General features: G+C 40.6%; 1 protein-coding gene and 1 long non-coding RNA gene across 3 annotated transcripts in view; both read left to right on the top strand.

Annotated features, from left to right (window-relative positions):
- The window catches only part of LOC309396289, a 394,508-nt gene that overhangs the window by 292,854 nt on the left and 84,975 nt on the right, over nt 1–16,679 (top strand). The gene's annotated exons all lie outside the window — the stretch shown is intronic.
- The window catches only part of ETS1 (ETS proto-oncogene 1, transcription factor), a 142,666-nt gene that overhangs the window by 48,837 nt on the left and 77,150 nt on the right, over nt 1–16,679 (top strand). The window lies entirely within an intron of this gene.

The following is a 16,679-nucleotide window of genomic DNA, read 5'->3' as shown; positions in this document are numbered from 1 at the left end:
CCTATTTAAAAATGCTAAAATAAAACCCCAAACCTACCCACCCTTTTTTTTTCTAACCTCTTGAATTGTTTTGCTTGGATGTACATATCATTCCAAACTGTGCAATCAGATTAACCAAACACAATTGCTGGGTGCACGTAATATGCTACACCCAAGCCAATCATTTAAGTTGCTTAGTTTTCCCACGCAATGGTAGTGGGGTGGAGATGGGTGAGGGACCTTGATGAAATGCCTTTTCGAACACCTTGCCTCTCGTGATAAGAACTCCTCCCAATTGCTTTTAGAAGACCTTCGAAATCTTCTTACTCTGCAGAACAAATGCTGATAGCACTGGTCTACCCTGATTAGCAAACTTAGACTGTTGATGGACTTTCAGTGTTTCATTGTACTGCACCCTAAATTGCCTTGAGTCCTCTGAGGAATGGGCAATCTACGAATAATTCTAAAATAACAACTTAATTATTAAAGCTGGTTGTGATGGCCTGGTTCTTGCAACATGCTAAGGCCGTGATGGCGAACCGATGGCACGCATGCCCCAGGTAGCGCAAAGAGCCCTCTCTGCAGGCAGGTGAGCCAGCTCAGTTCTGCTCTGCATGTTCACACACCTCCCACCAGCCAGGTGATTTTTGGGTCTCTGCCGCACACGGAGTCATGCACACACACAGTGGGCATCATGCACACATGCATGGGGTGCACACAGGGGTTCATATGCAAATGCGCAGGGTCATGCGGGGGCACATTGCATTATGAGTGTGCACATGCATGCTTTCGGCACTCAGTGCTGAAAAGGTCAGCCATCCCTGTGCTAAGATGACTGCTAGTTTTCTTGCAACACAATGGACCATCTTCAAACCTGAAATGAATGACATTTGTTCCCAACTTAAAAATATCAAACATTTCACAGATGGTTTAGTTTTCCTGCATTTTGCACAGAATCTTTATGGTCCCTGCCAATTTTTCAGAATGAGGGGAGGTACTGCTCCCTATTTAATATATCTTCTCTTTCATCATTTTGCCCTGCAATGCAATGCAATGCAATGCAATGCAATGCAATGCAATGCAATGCAATGCAATGCAATGCAATGCAATGCAATGCAATGCAATGCAATGCAATGCAATACAATACAAGAATACAAGAATACAATACAATAATACAATGCAATGCAATGCAATACAATAATATACAATGCAATACAATACAATACAATAATGCAATACAATAATACAATACAATACAGTACAATAATACAATACAATACAATACAACAATACAATACAATACAATAATACAATACAATACAATACAATACAATAGCAGAGTTAGAAGGGGCCTTCGAGGTCTTCTAGTCCAACCCTCTGCCTACAGGATTTATTTATTTATTGAATGAATGAATGAATGAATGCAGTCAGCCAGGCATGAATGAATTAATGAATGGGTTTATTAATGATTGTGAATAAGGAATGTGGAGGAAATTTGTTCAGTCTGAATTTTCATACAAATTTGCCCCATTGCTGACAATTTCATACTTCCGTGCCAAAATCTCTTTTCCCCACAGAGTATCAGAATATGGCAATGTATTTACAAGTCAAGGCATATGCTTGTGAATCAGAAAAATGTATATATCAAAGTTTGCAAAACAGACACATTGAGAAAAGCTTCATATATCTGTTGAAATGCCCCTATTTGAAAATAAAAAAAAACCCCAAACATTGACGTGTTAGTTGCCATATGAGTGGGTATGTCTGGGGCCTAGAACGAAGGAGGAAACAAGGTTGAATCAAATAAAAAATGGAAGTATAAAGCTTTGGATCGACATTCAGGAGACTCCAGAAGCTACTTTTTGCCATTTGAAAACAATTGGCAATGAAAATAGAGGAACCATTGGTGTGATTCCATCTGGATTGAGATGTTTTCCTGGGGGATGGGGAGAGAGTGAGTGAGTGAGTGAGTGACTGAGTGAGAGAGAGAGAGAGAGAGAGAGAGAGAGAGAGTTAATCAGGCGATCAGCCTGGGGAGCTAAGCGTGTTATTTAATTAGTTGTACAATACCTTGACTTGGAGACACGTGGTGTTTCTAATCGAAGTGGATAGATGTTCTCTTAGCTGGCTAATTGTTCAGAAATAGCAGGCCTTTTGTTCAGCCTCCGCATGGGGTATGTGATCTTTCTCTGCCTACGGGCTGCCCCCTGTTTTTACTTTTAGATGGATCTATTCAGGCTTGCTCTCTTAGCATATATAGATGTATAAAAGCAGAACAAGAGCTGCATTGTTGGGTGGCCAAGATCACAGTCCAAGAAAACCAGCCCAAGAAACCCAAACACGTGTGGAGGCAGACTGCTCAGCTGTCAGTTCCCTAGGAGAGCAGATCTGCCAAATTGAGGCCAGTGGAAATGGCAAATTTTCTGAGACCGAATGCTGCAAAGGAGCACATAGAACGAGGACTTGGAAACGTAGCTCGCGAGAGTCACAACACACCCTCTCTCTCCCTCTCTCCTCTTTCTGTCTCTCCCATTCTCTCTCCTCTCTCTCTCTCCCTCTCTCTCTCTCTCCCTCCCTCTCTTTCAGTGCAGTGATGAAACACTTGCTTGGCATGCAAAAAGTCCATGTTGTATCATGGGCAGCAAATATTACTGAACACTAGAATTCTAAAAGTCAGGCGACTGTGAGTTCTAGTCCTGCCTTAGGCATGAAAGTCGGCTGGGTGATTTTGGACCAATCACTAGGCGGCTGTGAGTTCTAGGCATGAAAACTGGCTGGGTGACTTTGAGCCAATCACCAGGAGATGGTGAATTCTAATCTCGCTTTAGGCATGAAAGTCGTCTGGGTAACTTTGGGCCAATCACTCTCTCACAGCCCAACTCACCTCACGAGTGGGTAAAATAGGAGAGGGAAGCCGTATTGCATGCGTTCACTGTCTTGAATTATTTACAAAAATAATAAAGGCAAGATATACATAAACAAAATAAAATTATTGTTCTGGGCTGTGAAAAACTTTATAGCGCTTCTGTGTGAAAATAAATCTGTTCCCTGGGTGATAGCTATAGAGAGCAAGTCTATTCCCAGGATCTTTTTTCCTCTTTTTTGCCACTAATATTTAGCACTGGCCAGTTATGGTTGAGTGGTTATTCTCCATTAGCTTCTATTCTTGGTAGCTCCTATTGACTCTGGCAGGTTTCTTTTCGGCTGGAAGCAAAAATTTTGACTGACATTTCTGAAACTGTCCAGATCACCTTGAATCAATGTCGTATTTTCCAAATTATGTATTTATGGCATCCCATTTCTGCATTACCTAGAATCAAATGTTTGCTGCGTATTTCCCCCAACAGTTGAATTTGGTTGAACACGTTATCTAGCTAATGTGTTTTGGGAGAGTAACTTCCCCTCTCCTAACAGGTTTTTGTGGATGCTTTGCTTGAATTTATGATTTTTTTTTCTTTTCACTTTTTCTTACTGTGCATATTTGGGATGGTTTGTTGGAGTTCACATTGCGGAAAAGGTAGAATTCAGATCACCTTCACGTGCGACAGGGAAGAATCCAGGAAATTGCATAACAGTTGAGATGGGACAAAATAATGTTCCCTCCCTAGTCTGAACTGAATTGAACTGAATTGCTCCCAGTTTGAGTGTTTGTGGACAAAACAGAGCAACAAAAGTGATTAGAGGACTGGAGCCTAAAACATATAAAGAAAGGTTGCAGGAATTGGGTATGTCTAGTTTGATGAAAAGAAGGACCAGGGCAGAAAACCCATCTTTGAATTATATGAAACGATTATCCAGAGAGCTTTTGATTATTTTGTGTGTACAAAGTGTACACGTTTTACATTTAGGAAGAGAAAACTTGAGTTTTGCAACAAAGTTGATTCAAAGAATTAATTGAAAGATAATCATTTATTTCAACTGAATCTTCTAATTGAATCTCCGAATTGAGTCTGTGAATCAAATCAAACTGGGTGCTTTTAAATCCATTTGACAATGTAGTGGATATTTGTACATATACAAGAAGATTGTTTTCCAGATCAAATGGAAGGCTCATTTGAGATCAAGGGTGTTTTTGCACCCTTCTGATTTCCAGATGTTTCAACAGCTGAAGACTTAGTCAATATGGCCAGTGGTAGGAGATGATGAAGCCTGTGGCCAAATCAGACTTGGAGAACAACAAGGACCTCATTCTTGGGTTAAGCAGATCATTGTTAGTCTTTGTTGATGGAATCCACAAAACATATGGTAATTCCCACAGTAGCCTGTGAAACATTTAGCTTAGTTATCAAGGAAATCTGACTTCTTCATGCCAACTGCATTTATTAATGTGTGGGAGAAATATGGAAGAATATTAATTGTTTGTTATAGTTTGTTTTTCCTGTGGGTATGAACCAAAATGTAAGATTTTTTTTTAAAAAAAATCTTAATCCAAGTATGTTTAAACATTGAAATCTATAGTTAAATGAATGTATTTCATTGATGGAAATAGAAGGGTACAATTCGCTTGAGGATCGGACACCATTTGGACTTCGACAGATTTTCTGGAACATATTGCATATTATGGGTTTTTTGTTCCTGGATGATATACACACATACAAATTAGGCACGTTTGATGTAGTTGTGAAGGTGAAGATGCTGGCCTGGAAAAAGGAGACAGTGGGTTTGAGTCACCTTCGGGGTGAAAAACAGCTGGGTGACTCAACAGGAGATGGTGAGTTCTGGTCCTACCTTAGGCATGAAAGTTGCCCGGGTAACTTCAGGCCAATCACCAGGAGATGGTGAGTTCTGGTCCTACCTTAGGCATGAATGTTGCCCGGGTAACTTCAGGCCAATCACCAGGAGATGGTGAGTTCTAGTCCTACTTTAGGCATGAAAGCTGTCTGGGTAATTTTGGCCCAATCACCAGGAGTTGGTGAGTTCTAGTCCCGCTTTAGGCATGAAAGCTGGCTGGGTGACTTCAGGCCAGTCTCTCTCTCTCTCAGCCCAACCCACCTCATAGTATTGTTGTGAGGAAAATCGAAGGCGGAAGGAGTTTTAAGTACATTCACTATCTTGAGTTCCTTATGAAATAATAAAGGCAGGATAAAAATCTTAATATAGTCTCAACTTTCTACTCAGGGAGGCAGGCAGGTAAAAGTGAAATAACTGCTCCATCTCATCCAACAAATGGCACCCTTCAGAAGTAAAACTAAACCCCCTGCCCTACTGTACAAAATGTACTGAGGAATACATTAAGTAGAGGAATATCTCTTGCACGCTACCTGCAACCTGGGCTGCTGCTAAAGCCTCCGGCACCTGGCTTGAAAAAAGAAGGCTCAGGTGTAACTCAGACAATGAATGCTTGGCATCCACACAGAGCCAAAGCGGGAGAGAGTTTTATCCAATTCTCCGGGTTTTGTCCGCTGAGAAAATCATGGAAATGTCACCTCCTCGGTGTTGCTCTTTGCTCCTTCCTGCCCCTGCAGCTTCTCCTGCTTTCCCTTCGGGTTCGGTGCCTGTGCTTGTTGGCCGTCATTTCCGTGGGAAACATTTTCTGGGGAAGGGGGAGGGGGGAGAGACGACGACTGGGGCTGTCTGTTCAGCTGTTGAAGAGGCAGGGGGTTGGAACTTGTCTCTGGGTTCTGGGTTCTGTTCCAGGCGTTTGTGGTTTGCTGGGGAGGGAGATGTGCATCCTGGACAGCCTGGGTTACTGAGCATTGCGGCAAAGCGAGAGGCGGGTGGGATGATCAGGTCTGTTTTTACACCCTGGGGACCAAAGCTTCATTTGGACAGCATTGTCATTACAGCATCAAGGCCGCAGGTGGCTACACAACCCTCCTCTCTCTCTCTCTCTCTGTCTGTCTGTATTGATCACAGAGCACATTCTCCATTGTGGCTCTCTGCCTCTCTGGTCTGTGCAAATACTTGTTGAGGCGTTTGGAAGGCAAGATAATTGTCTTCTGCAAAATTGAATCACATCTGTCTTTCAGAGCTTGCAACATGATCAGTCTTCCCCATGCGCAGCTGCTTCTTTTACACTTATTTACTATAAAAGGCAAGAACTAATGTTTGGTGCCTACTGTGTGTACAGGAGCTAGAAGAGGGAAGGGAAGGGGAAGGAAGGAAGAGAAGAGAAGGAAGGGTGGGAAGGGAAGAAAGGGAAGGGAGGAAAGGAAGGAGGAGGGAAAGGAAAAGAAAGGAAAGGAAGAAAGGAAGGAAAGAAAAAAGGGAGGGAGGGTGGAAGGAAGGAAAGGAAAGAAGGAAAAAGGAAGGAAAGGAGAGGGCGGGAGGGCGGGAAGGATGAAAGGAAGGGAGGGATGGAGGGAGGGAGAAAGGAAGGAAGGAAGGGAAGAAGGGAAGGGAAGGAAGGACAATTAGTGTATTGAAGTAGTTAAACTGTAGGACTAAGAGCAGAGACTCGGGATGTAATCCCTTTAGGCATAGAAGGTAGTTAGGTGACTTTGCTCAAGGTATTGGACTTAGGGCAGAGAGACCCAGGTTCTAGACTTCACTTAGGCACAAAATAGGTAGAGAGACTGGTCTAGTTACTCTTTGAAACCTAAATTGAAAAGTTTAAAAAATGTATATGTATCCATGCTTGACTAATACAGTAAATTAGTCTATTACCTTGAACAAAGAGGACTTCTTCCTAGAATGAATTGAATCAGTCTATCATATCTGTCTGTCTGTCTCTATCATATCTACCTACCTACCTACCTATCTATCTTATCGCGTATTTGTCTGTGCACGTTAAAAATTTTGTACCTAGATTCCTTATTTTACTTATTTTCTCTATTTGTATGCTCTGCAATCCCCAAGACTTTGGTGGCTTACGAAAATAGAACAATAAGAGAGAGAAAAATTGAACCCATCGGTTGAAACCACAGTAAACAGTGATTCATCTTGAGTTGGTCCCATAAAATAATGTTCCCTACGTATTTGAATCAGACTGCCCACATTTTTTCCCCAAGGGCTTTATTCTTATGGGCAGAAGAGGTGAATCAGAAACCTAAAGGAAAGGAGAGGTTTGGGTGGGGACTCAGGGGTTATCCCCTGATGTGCCCCTCCCTCCAGAAATAGCAGAGCAGAATGTCATGTCTTATCACTGCAATATGAAACCACCTACTGTACATCCTTGTTGCATTAGTAGGAAATTGATCTCCATCCATCTTTCAAATATATTTACATGCTGAGCAAGCTCATAGTAACAGAAGAAATTGGTATATTTTACTCTGTAGTACCAGCCTGAAAAACATCACAGGTTGGTACAATACAATGAAAATAATGCCAATGCTGTGGTCATCTAGAGATAAGGTCAACTTGATCAGAGGCCCAAGATCAAACCATCTTATGTTTTCATAACAAAATCTCCTGATGATGATTATGTGTTTTCTTTTATGTTGCAGTGATCTAGCCAAAGTTCATCTATTTATTTATTTGGCTAAAGAACAGATAATTTTCAACAAGGGTTTCAACAATGGTTGCAGAAACTGGGTATGTCTAGTTTAATGAAAAGAAGAACTAGGGGTGACATGATAGCAGTGTTCCAATGTTCCAGGGGCTGCCACAAAGAAGAGGGAGTCAAGATACTGTATTCTCCAAAGCACTTGGGGGTAGAACAAGAAGCAATGGGTAGAAACTAATCAAGGAAAGAAGCAACTTAGAACTGAGGAGAAATTTCCTGACAGTTAGAACAATTAATCAGTGGGACAACTTACCTCCAGAAGTTGTTAATACCCCAACACTGGAAGTCTTTAAGAAGATATTGTATAACCATTTGTCTGAAATTGTGTAGGGTTTCCTGCCTAAGCAGGGGGTTGGACTAGAAGACCTCCAAGGTCCCTTCCAACTCTGTTATTCTGTAAGGAGTTTCGATTAAACTGAGATTGAAATGTAGCAGTCGCATCTCTAGCAGACTTTTGCACCCGGGTGCAATATCATGATGCTTCCATAAAAAATGGGAGGGTTTGCATTTGATGGTGACTCTTTTCATCACACACACGTACACAAACACCTTTGGAAACAGTGGTGTTGTTGCAATTGTCGGTGATACTTTTTGTTGTACATTTTCCATCCCTCTGAAACCACTCTGGGCTGCTCCCACTTTCCTTTCCTGGCAGGAAAATTCCACGGCAGGAGTTTCATTCTGATATTTTCCTTTAATAAAAGGGTGGTACCCCTGGATGGCTGCAGACCAGAGAAATGATGGTGCAATAATAATAATAAAAAATCCACACCTTTCCTTCATCTCAGAACAATGTAGTAACTGATGAGTATTTCACCCAAATTACTTTCCTCTGCCAGCAAAATTCAAAAGACAAATTCTTTTTCATCACAGAGAATGTTAACTGGTAGGGAAAAAATACAGGAGGATTGTTCTACCTCCCTAAAGTCCCATCCAACAGCATGTATCTAAGACACATTTACAAAGTTCTGCATCGTTCTGTATGTTAAGGTGAACCTGGACTGAAGATTTTCATCCTGAGATGGTGGGTGAACATGACATATAAACTTAAGAACCAGAGTAAATTTCTCCTGTAGGGTCAATGAGCATAGATTCTGCACTTTGGCAGTCTGAATCTCACCAGGCTCAAAGTTGACTCAGCCTTCCATCCATCCAAGGTGGGTAAAATGAGGATCCAGATTATTGGGGGCAATAAGCTGACTCTGTAAAGTGCTTAGAGAGGGCTGAAAAGCACTGAGAAGTCTTATATAAGTCTAAGTGCTATTGCTCTTCCTTCCTTCCTTCCTTCCTTCCTTCCTTCCTTCCTTCCTTCCTTCCTTCCTTCCTTCCTTCCATCCATCCATCCATCCATCCATCCATCCATCCATCCATCCATCCATGGTGCACAGAATGCAGTATTGCAGGCTACATCTACCCACTGCCCACAGTTTGATCCTGACCAGCTCAAGGTTGACTCAGCCTTCCATCCTTTCGAGGTTGGTAAAATGAGGACCCAGATTCTGGGGAAAATATGCTGACTTTGTAAATTGCTTAGAGAGAGCTGTAAAAATACAGTGAAGTGGTATATAAGCCTATGTGCTATTGCTATTCTATATTTTTGTGTGGCATTAGCTGTGGTGTCCTACTGTTGAATTCCTGAAAGGGGTTATTGAAAAACCCTACATTGACCTGATTTCTAATGATCACCTGAAATTTTCCTTAAAATTATCAGTCTGGGGTTATTCATTCTTACACTGTTGCAGTCCAAAAAGGCTAATGAAAAGTTTGTGCGTAATAGACCGCAGAATTCATTTTTTTTAAAAAAAACAAAAACCCAAACTTTGCAGTGCAATGAACAATAGTGAGATTTTGTTGACAAGAGAACGACAGCTAGCAGATTGCTTAATGTCATCCATGCTGCTTATTTTTTTTCCTGTAAGAGGTGACAGTAAATGGGTCTCTGTGAGTCATACTCTCCTTTCTGTGAATTGCCGTTTGTGGTTTGGTACTTTTTTAAAAAAAACAACAACAACCACCACACAGACAACTTATCTAAGTAGCAATAAAATATTTACGTCTAAACCAAGGCTTTTTTGGTTATAGAGCTATGTGTATTATGTGTTGCTATGATACAGATCTCACCACTGTTGTAACCTTGGTGTTGGGGAACTGGTAACATTGTGTAGGAAGGCTTCTCAGTTGTCAGCAGAAAACTATATATACCAGGATAAATGGTTATGGATAGATAGGAGAAAGCAGCACTCATGAATGATCTACTGCAGGAACGCCCATCCTTGGTAGCTTTAAGATTAATAGATTAACAGAATAACAGAGTTGGAAAGGACCTTGTAGGTCATATAGTCCAACCCCCTGTCCAAGTAGGAGACCCTACTCCATTTCTGACAGATGGCAGTCTAGTTTCTTCTTGAAAGCTTCCAGTGATGAAGCTCCCACAACTTCTGAAAGCAACTTCTGTTCCCTGGGTTGATTGTTCTCATTGTCAGAAAATCCCTCCTTATTTCCAGGTTGAATCTCTCCTTGGTCAGTTTCCATCCATTATTCCTTGCCTGGACTTCGGGTGCCTTGGAAAACAGCTTGACCCCCCTCTTCTCTGTGGCAGCCCCTCAAATACTGGAAGACTGCTATCATGTCTCCCCTGGTCCTTCTCTTCACTAGACTAGCCATGTCCAGTTCCTGCAACTGTTCTTCATATGCTTTAGCCTCCAGTCCTCCAATCATCTTGGAAGATTAGATTTGTGGACATCAACTCCCAGAATTCCCCAGCCAGTCAGCCATTCTCGGAGTTAAAGTGCACAAGTCTGAAAGTTGCCAAGGGTTGGACACCCCTCATCTAAAGGTTCAACTTTGGGTTGTTGTTTTTTCAACAAAAATATTGATTTTGCATACAACCTCAAGCCTAAATAACCCAGAATAGAACAGAACAGAACAGAATACTTTGTTGGTCAAGTGTAATTGGACACACAAAAAATTGTCTTTGGTGCATATGTTCTCAGTGTACATAAAGAATAAAATACATTCATCAAGAATAAAAAGATACAACACTTAATGATAGTCATAGGGTATAAATAAGCAATCAGGAAACAATCCATATCAATATAAATTGTAAGCAACAAATTTACAGTCATACAGTCATAAGTGGGAGGAGATGGGTGATAGGAATGATGAGAAGACTAATAGTAATAATAACACAGCCCTAGTGAATAGTTTGACAGTGGTGAGGAAATTATTTGTTTAGCAGAGTGGTGGCGTTTTGGGAAAAAAACCTGTCCTTGTGTCTAGTTGTTCTGGTGTGCAGTGCCCTATAGCGTCGTTTTGAGGACAGAAGTTGAAACAATTTATGTCCAGGATGTGAGGGGTCTGTAGATATTTTCACAGCCGTCTTTTTGACTAGTGCAGTATACAGGTCCTCAATGGAAGGCAGGTTGGTAATAATTGTTCTTTGTGCAGTTCAGAATAGGAAGACAGGAGGAGAACATTGCTCTGGAGAAATCAAATGATATTCATGTGCCCCCTAAAATCCACCCATCTATCCATTCTGCCTATACAATTGATTGTTGATCTTCGGTGTCATTTTGAAAGGCAGCTTCATGGGGAAAGAACAAAAAATGCAATTGTTAACTGAAGATGTTCAGATTTTACAGTACAGACTCTTTTCTAGGACACAATCTATTTCTCCAAATCTCTTCATTACAAGGAAAAGAAGGAAGACATTCTCAAGGTTAGGTCAAGAAACTTTTTTAAAAATATTGGCCCAATGTCTCAGTAGATACCTGAATGAAATATATGGAACAAAGAACCTTTGCCATTGCTAATTAGAAATGTTCTCCACCTATTTTTGAATACCAACATGAAATTTATTGTCCCTTTTGTCAAGGCTTTGATAGTTTCTGTTGCCATGTCCACTGATTTCTTGCCCCACTCCCAGTGACTAATCCAACCAGACATCAACTTTCGATAATATCAGCATAAGAGGGGGAAATTTACAATAGTACAGCTAAGGATGACTTAAGCTTGTCTCACTCATGGGATGAATTTAAGATGAAGGCAATATCATGGAAGTATAGCAGAAAGACAGAAGCTAGCTTGGGTTGGCTCATACTATGTGTAGGTATATGATTCTACCTACAGCCACATTTGGTGAGATGATAGCTAGCTAGCTAGCTAGGCAGATAGACAAAGTAAGAAACCACTGAAAGGAGAGATTGTAGATTTGAATGAGCTGATCACTGATAGATCTTATCTTTGGATAAAGAAGTATATGAAGTCTGGTTTACATGCTGAATAACATTTAATAGCTCTTTCTAACCCTTAGGAACCCTTCCTTCCACCAACCCTGAAGCTGGGTATGTTACTTGGAACCCCAACACCTTCCTTCCTCTTTCTTTCTTTCTTTCTTTCTTTCTTTCTTTCTTTCTTTCTTTCTTTCTTTCTTTCTTTCTTTCTTTCTTTCTCTCTCTCTCTCTCTCTCTCTCTCTCTCTCTCTCTCTCTCTTTCTTTCTTTCTTTCTTTCTCCTTCTTCATGGATCAGAGGAAAAAAGCCGAAGGACAGGAGGTCCCCTCCTCCACTTTTCCCCCTTCCATTGTTTTTCTGATCTAGTGTATGATTCGATTGAAAGGCTTGTTAATTTCGGGGAGAGGGAAAATATGACTACACAGATTAAAAATGCAATCAGGCAGGTCTCAGGTTTTGCTCTTACGTGCCATCAATTACTTCCTGAAAATACCTAGATAGATATTAAAAGGCCTTTTTCACAAGAAAGGCGTGTTTATGCTTAACAGATGCTGCAGCCTCATAATTTTTTTTAAAAAAATGGTGATAGGGTTTAAAGACTTCAAAGTTGAACAACGGCCCCTCCTTTCCAACTAAGCTATTTCTGAATCTCCACCAGTAGAGAAGTAGAAATAGAGAAGTAGTCACCAGTAGACAAGCGTTTTGTCTTGGACTTCAAAAATTAAGACACTGAGTAAATTCAAGCTGAGAATCTCCTCTCAGTTCACCATTCACTGCCTTACAGAAGTGGCGAAAATTGTGGAGACCTTTTTTTGGGGGGGAGGAGTCTATTTTTGAGGTTTGATGGCTAATAACTAGTGGTGGGATTCAACCAGTTCGCACCTATTCAGGAGAACCGATTGTTAACTTTCTAAGCAGTTTAGAAAACCAGTTTTTGGAAGAAATCTTATTTTGTTTTTTCCCCACTTTATAGGGCTAATCCTGTAAGGAAGGCAGGAAGGAAACATTCTGGTGTTGTTTCTTGCCTAATCTTTATTGCCCTGCTTACAGAAACTGCCTCTCCGGTTTACCCTTATTACATTGTAACAGCTAAGGCGAAGCGCCCATCGACCTGAAATATACTGAGTTGGCCATGCCCACATGGTCACATGACCACCAAGCCCCACCTATCCAGCTGGTCATTAGGGCAGAGAATCATGTTAAATTATTTGAATATTACATTATTTGAATTTTACCACTGGCTAATAACACCACTTTTCTTTGGAGTAGTACCATAAAATTATATATTAATGGAAAGATAATTTAATGAAGAATGTAATGCAATAACTTTTATGAAGAATTTGCTATTAGAATAGCAGTTATGAAGAAGGAAAGTGAAACACGTAGAAAAAACAAGATATACAAAAATTATCACGATAGAAGAAAACGAGATGTACAAAAATTATCACCATGTCAGTTAATACTTAGTTGGGTAACCTTTAGCATGGATTACGGCCTTACAATGTCTTCCCATGGAGTGAACCAAGTCTTTGAGTTCTGCAGCTGCTATAATGTGAAACCAAGATTGAATTATTGCTTCTGTTAACTGGGTTTTATTGCTGGGTCGCTTCCGGCTTTTAACTTTTCATAGAATACAGATAATTGAACACACTTTGTTGCATTACATTCTTGATTAAATTATCTTTCCATTGATATATAATTTTATGGTACTACTCCAGAAAAAGTGTGTTATTAGCCATCAAACCTCAAAAGTACACTTCTTCCCCCCCCCCCCCAAAAAAAAGGTTTCCACAATTTTGGCCACTACTGCAACAACTCTTGTATCCCAAAATGCCATGCCAAGAATATTCACCCATTTTACAAGAATTTGCCAGTTTTTAAAACCTGTGATTGTCATGGGAAAGTGGCTCTCAAAAAGTTTGCACAGCAGATGGTCCCTCCTATTTTTTTCCCCCATGGCAACCTTGTTAGATAGATTAGATTGAAAGAAACTGCCCAAGGACTAAAACTGTGTTTTTTTTTTACTTAACTCAGCCCTGGTAGGACATACATGCACAACAGCATTTCTCTCTCTCCATAATGCTTATAGTATTATATGCTTATGAGTAAGCATACTGCTTCTAATTGAGGTTACAGGCTTACTCTGTTGTGTGAACCCAAAGGGACACCTCGGTGGACTATCATAAACTGTAATCACACTGTAATCTCAACTAAGTATAGGCTCAGTTTTCAGCAGGGGGCAATTTTAGGTCTGTAGAACATGGTAAGTGTGTAAATCTAATTAGAGTTATGCTTGCTAATGGGTAAAACTGTGGCTTATTTTCACTCACTAGTCAAGATTTGAACCTGGAGCTTTGTAATTAGATTGACAGCTGTATCTAAATCATTCCAGTCCCATTCAAACAATCTAGTACCCAGCATCTTCAGATATGTTCCATCGCCCTCTGATACACAATGAAACGACGTGGTTTTTTTTTTAAATCACATTCCACCCACAATAATATAATGACATACATTGAAATAACTGTAAATGAGGAGCTTTAATCACTAGATTTTGGAACGAATGAAGATGTTAACAATCAAAAAGGGACGTGATGGCTCAGTATCTAAGACACTGAGCTTGTCGATCAGAAAGGTCGGCAGTTTGAATCCCTAGCGCCATGTAACGGAGTGAGCTCCTGTTACTTGTCCCAGCTTCTGTCAACCTAGCTGTTCAAAGCACGTAAAAATGCAAGTAGAAAAATAGGAACCACCTTTGGTGGGAAGGTAACAGCATTCTGTTCGCTTTTGGCATTTAGCCATGCCAGCCACAAGACCATGGAGATGTCTTTGGACAAGACTGGCTCTTCGGCTTTGAAATGGAAATGAGCACTGTCCCCTAGAGTCAGGAATGATTAGCACATATGTGTGAGGGGCACCTTTACCTTTTAGCAACCAAAAATAGAGATTTTTGACTGACCAACAAAATTCCAAATGAGATAATTATAATTGTTATACCAATTATCAGAGCAATACTTAAAGAGCTTCCCCAATAGCAATAGCACTTAGAGTTATATATTACTTCACAGTGCTTTACAGCCCTCTCTAAGCGGTTTACAGAGTCAGTCTCTTGCCCCCAACAATCTGGGTCCTCATTTTAATGACCTCGGAAGGATGGACGTCTGAGTCAACCTTGAGCCTGGTGAGATTTGAACTGCCAAAGTGCAGGCAGCAGGCAGGCAGCAGAAGTAGCCTGCAGTGCTGCACTCTAACCACTGCGCCACCTCAGCTTCCAATAACTGGAAGTATTGGATTTATTAGGCCCCACCAACACTCTAATCTTACAAAACAACACAAAACAAACAAACAAAAAAGAACCCAAACCATCTTGCTTGGGATTGGCTACATTTTTAGATGCTCTCATAATAATTCTTAGATCCTTGGTTTAGGGCTTGAATTATTAAATTCCAAGTTCTTAAAGAGTGAATTTAACTGTAGTTTATCCATCCACGCTACTAATAATAGCAATGCATAGGGACAATTTCAAAATTACATAGAGTAACCATTCTTTTTAACTATTATTTTTCTATAAATAGTAATAAGTGCCTCTTTTTTCTTTCTCACTGCCTCCTCCCAAGACATTATTATAGTTATATAATTAGGCATATTATACCTGGATGGCAAAAATTCAAATGACTATGGCATGCTGAAAATTCCCCTTTTCCCCTGTGTAAAGCATGGATTTGCGCACCCTAGAAATGGCACAGCGAGGTGACATTTAAAAACCAAGAAACTCCAAAAATCACGAGCACCGATTCATCCCATTTTATTCACAAAGCAGCCTCACCAAGGAAGGCTAGAGAGTGGCAAGGCAACCTCTAAAAAGAATAACATGCATTTTCCATCGTAAAATAAACTCTGAGGCTGACCAGTGCCTGAGTCCATGAACATGGTAAACGCTGCTTTGATGGGATGGGGAGGGAAAAAAAGTGGCTTGAAAAGTGTGTTAAATAATAAAAGTGATCACAGATACATTGGCCTAAGGTGGAAAGCGATGAATCCAGAATCCATAGCTTGGGAAAACTTTTTAATCCCAAAATAGCATGAAAGGATGGGCAAGCTTCCAAGTTCTGCAGAACTCATCATCAAAGGGAAGACACAATAGAGGCAGGAGAATTTCAGATCTGGAGCCTGCAAATCCAGACCTACACTTGCTGCTGCAGCTTTGCTCCTTGCGGGATACATTATTTGGTAGGGGGAGGGTAGTGGCTTAGTTTTGCAACCCAATAAGACAGAGGATAATTAGAACTGCAGAAAAAACAGTTACTGCCAACCTGCCTTCCATTGAGGATCTTGTACACTGCACGAGGGCCGTGAAACTATCTACAGACCCCTCGCATCCTGGACATAAATTGTTTCAACTTCTACCCTCAAAACAACGCTATAGGGAACTGAACACCAGAACAACTAGACACAAGGGCAGTTTTGCCATCACTCTGCTAAACAACTAATTCACACAACGCTGCCAAGCTATTGACTAAGTCTGCATTACTATTACTACTAATCTTCTCATCCTATCACTCATCTCCTCCCCTTATGACTGTAAATTTGTTGCTTGTATCCTTACCATTTATATTGGTTGTTTCCTAGTATGGTTTGATTGCTTATCTGTGCTCTATGACTATCATTAAGTGTTGTAAAACTGATAAATATATCTTTTCTTTTATGTACACTGAGAGCATATGCACGAAAGACAAATTCCTTGTGTGCCCAAACATACTTGGCCAATAAAGAATTCTATCCTATCATATCCTAGTGATGGTGGAAGCATCCTACCATCACGAAGAGTTCCAGGGGGTAGTTGATTTTTATTTTATTTTATTTTATTGCATTTTGGGCCATTTTTTCTGGGTACCAGTCAATGAATGGCTAAAGCCTCTCTTGGAAAAGTTTGCAGTTTGTATAGTTAGCTAAGCAGCTCGGAGAACTGGGTGGAAAGTTGTCCTGAGACTAATTGCACTTCTTTGTGTGTGTATGCAAAAGACA

Source organism: Natrix helvetica (genome assembly GCF_964273705.1).
Source record: "Natrix helvetica genome assembly, chromosome: 8".
NCBI lineage: Eukaryota > Metazoa > Chordata > Lepidosauria > Squamata > Natricidae > Natrix > Natrix helvetica.
The sequence above is the reverse complement of the archived record's forward strand: the minus strand, read 5'-3'. Positions and strand labels throughout refer to the sequence as shown.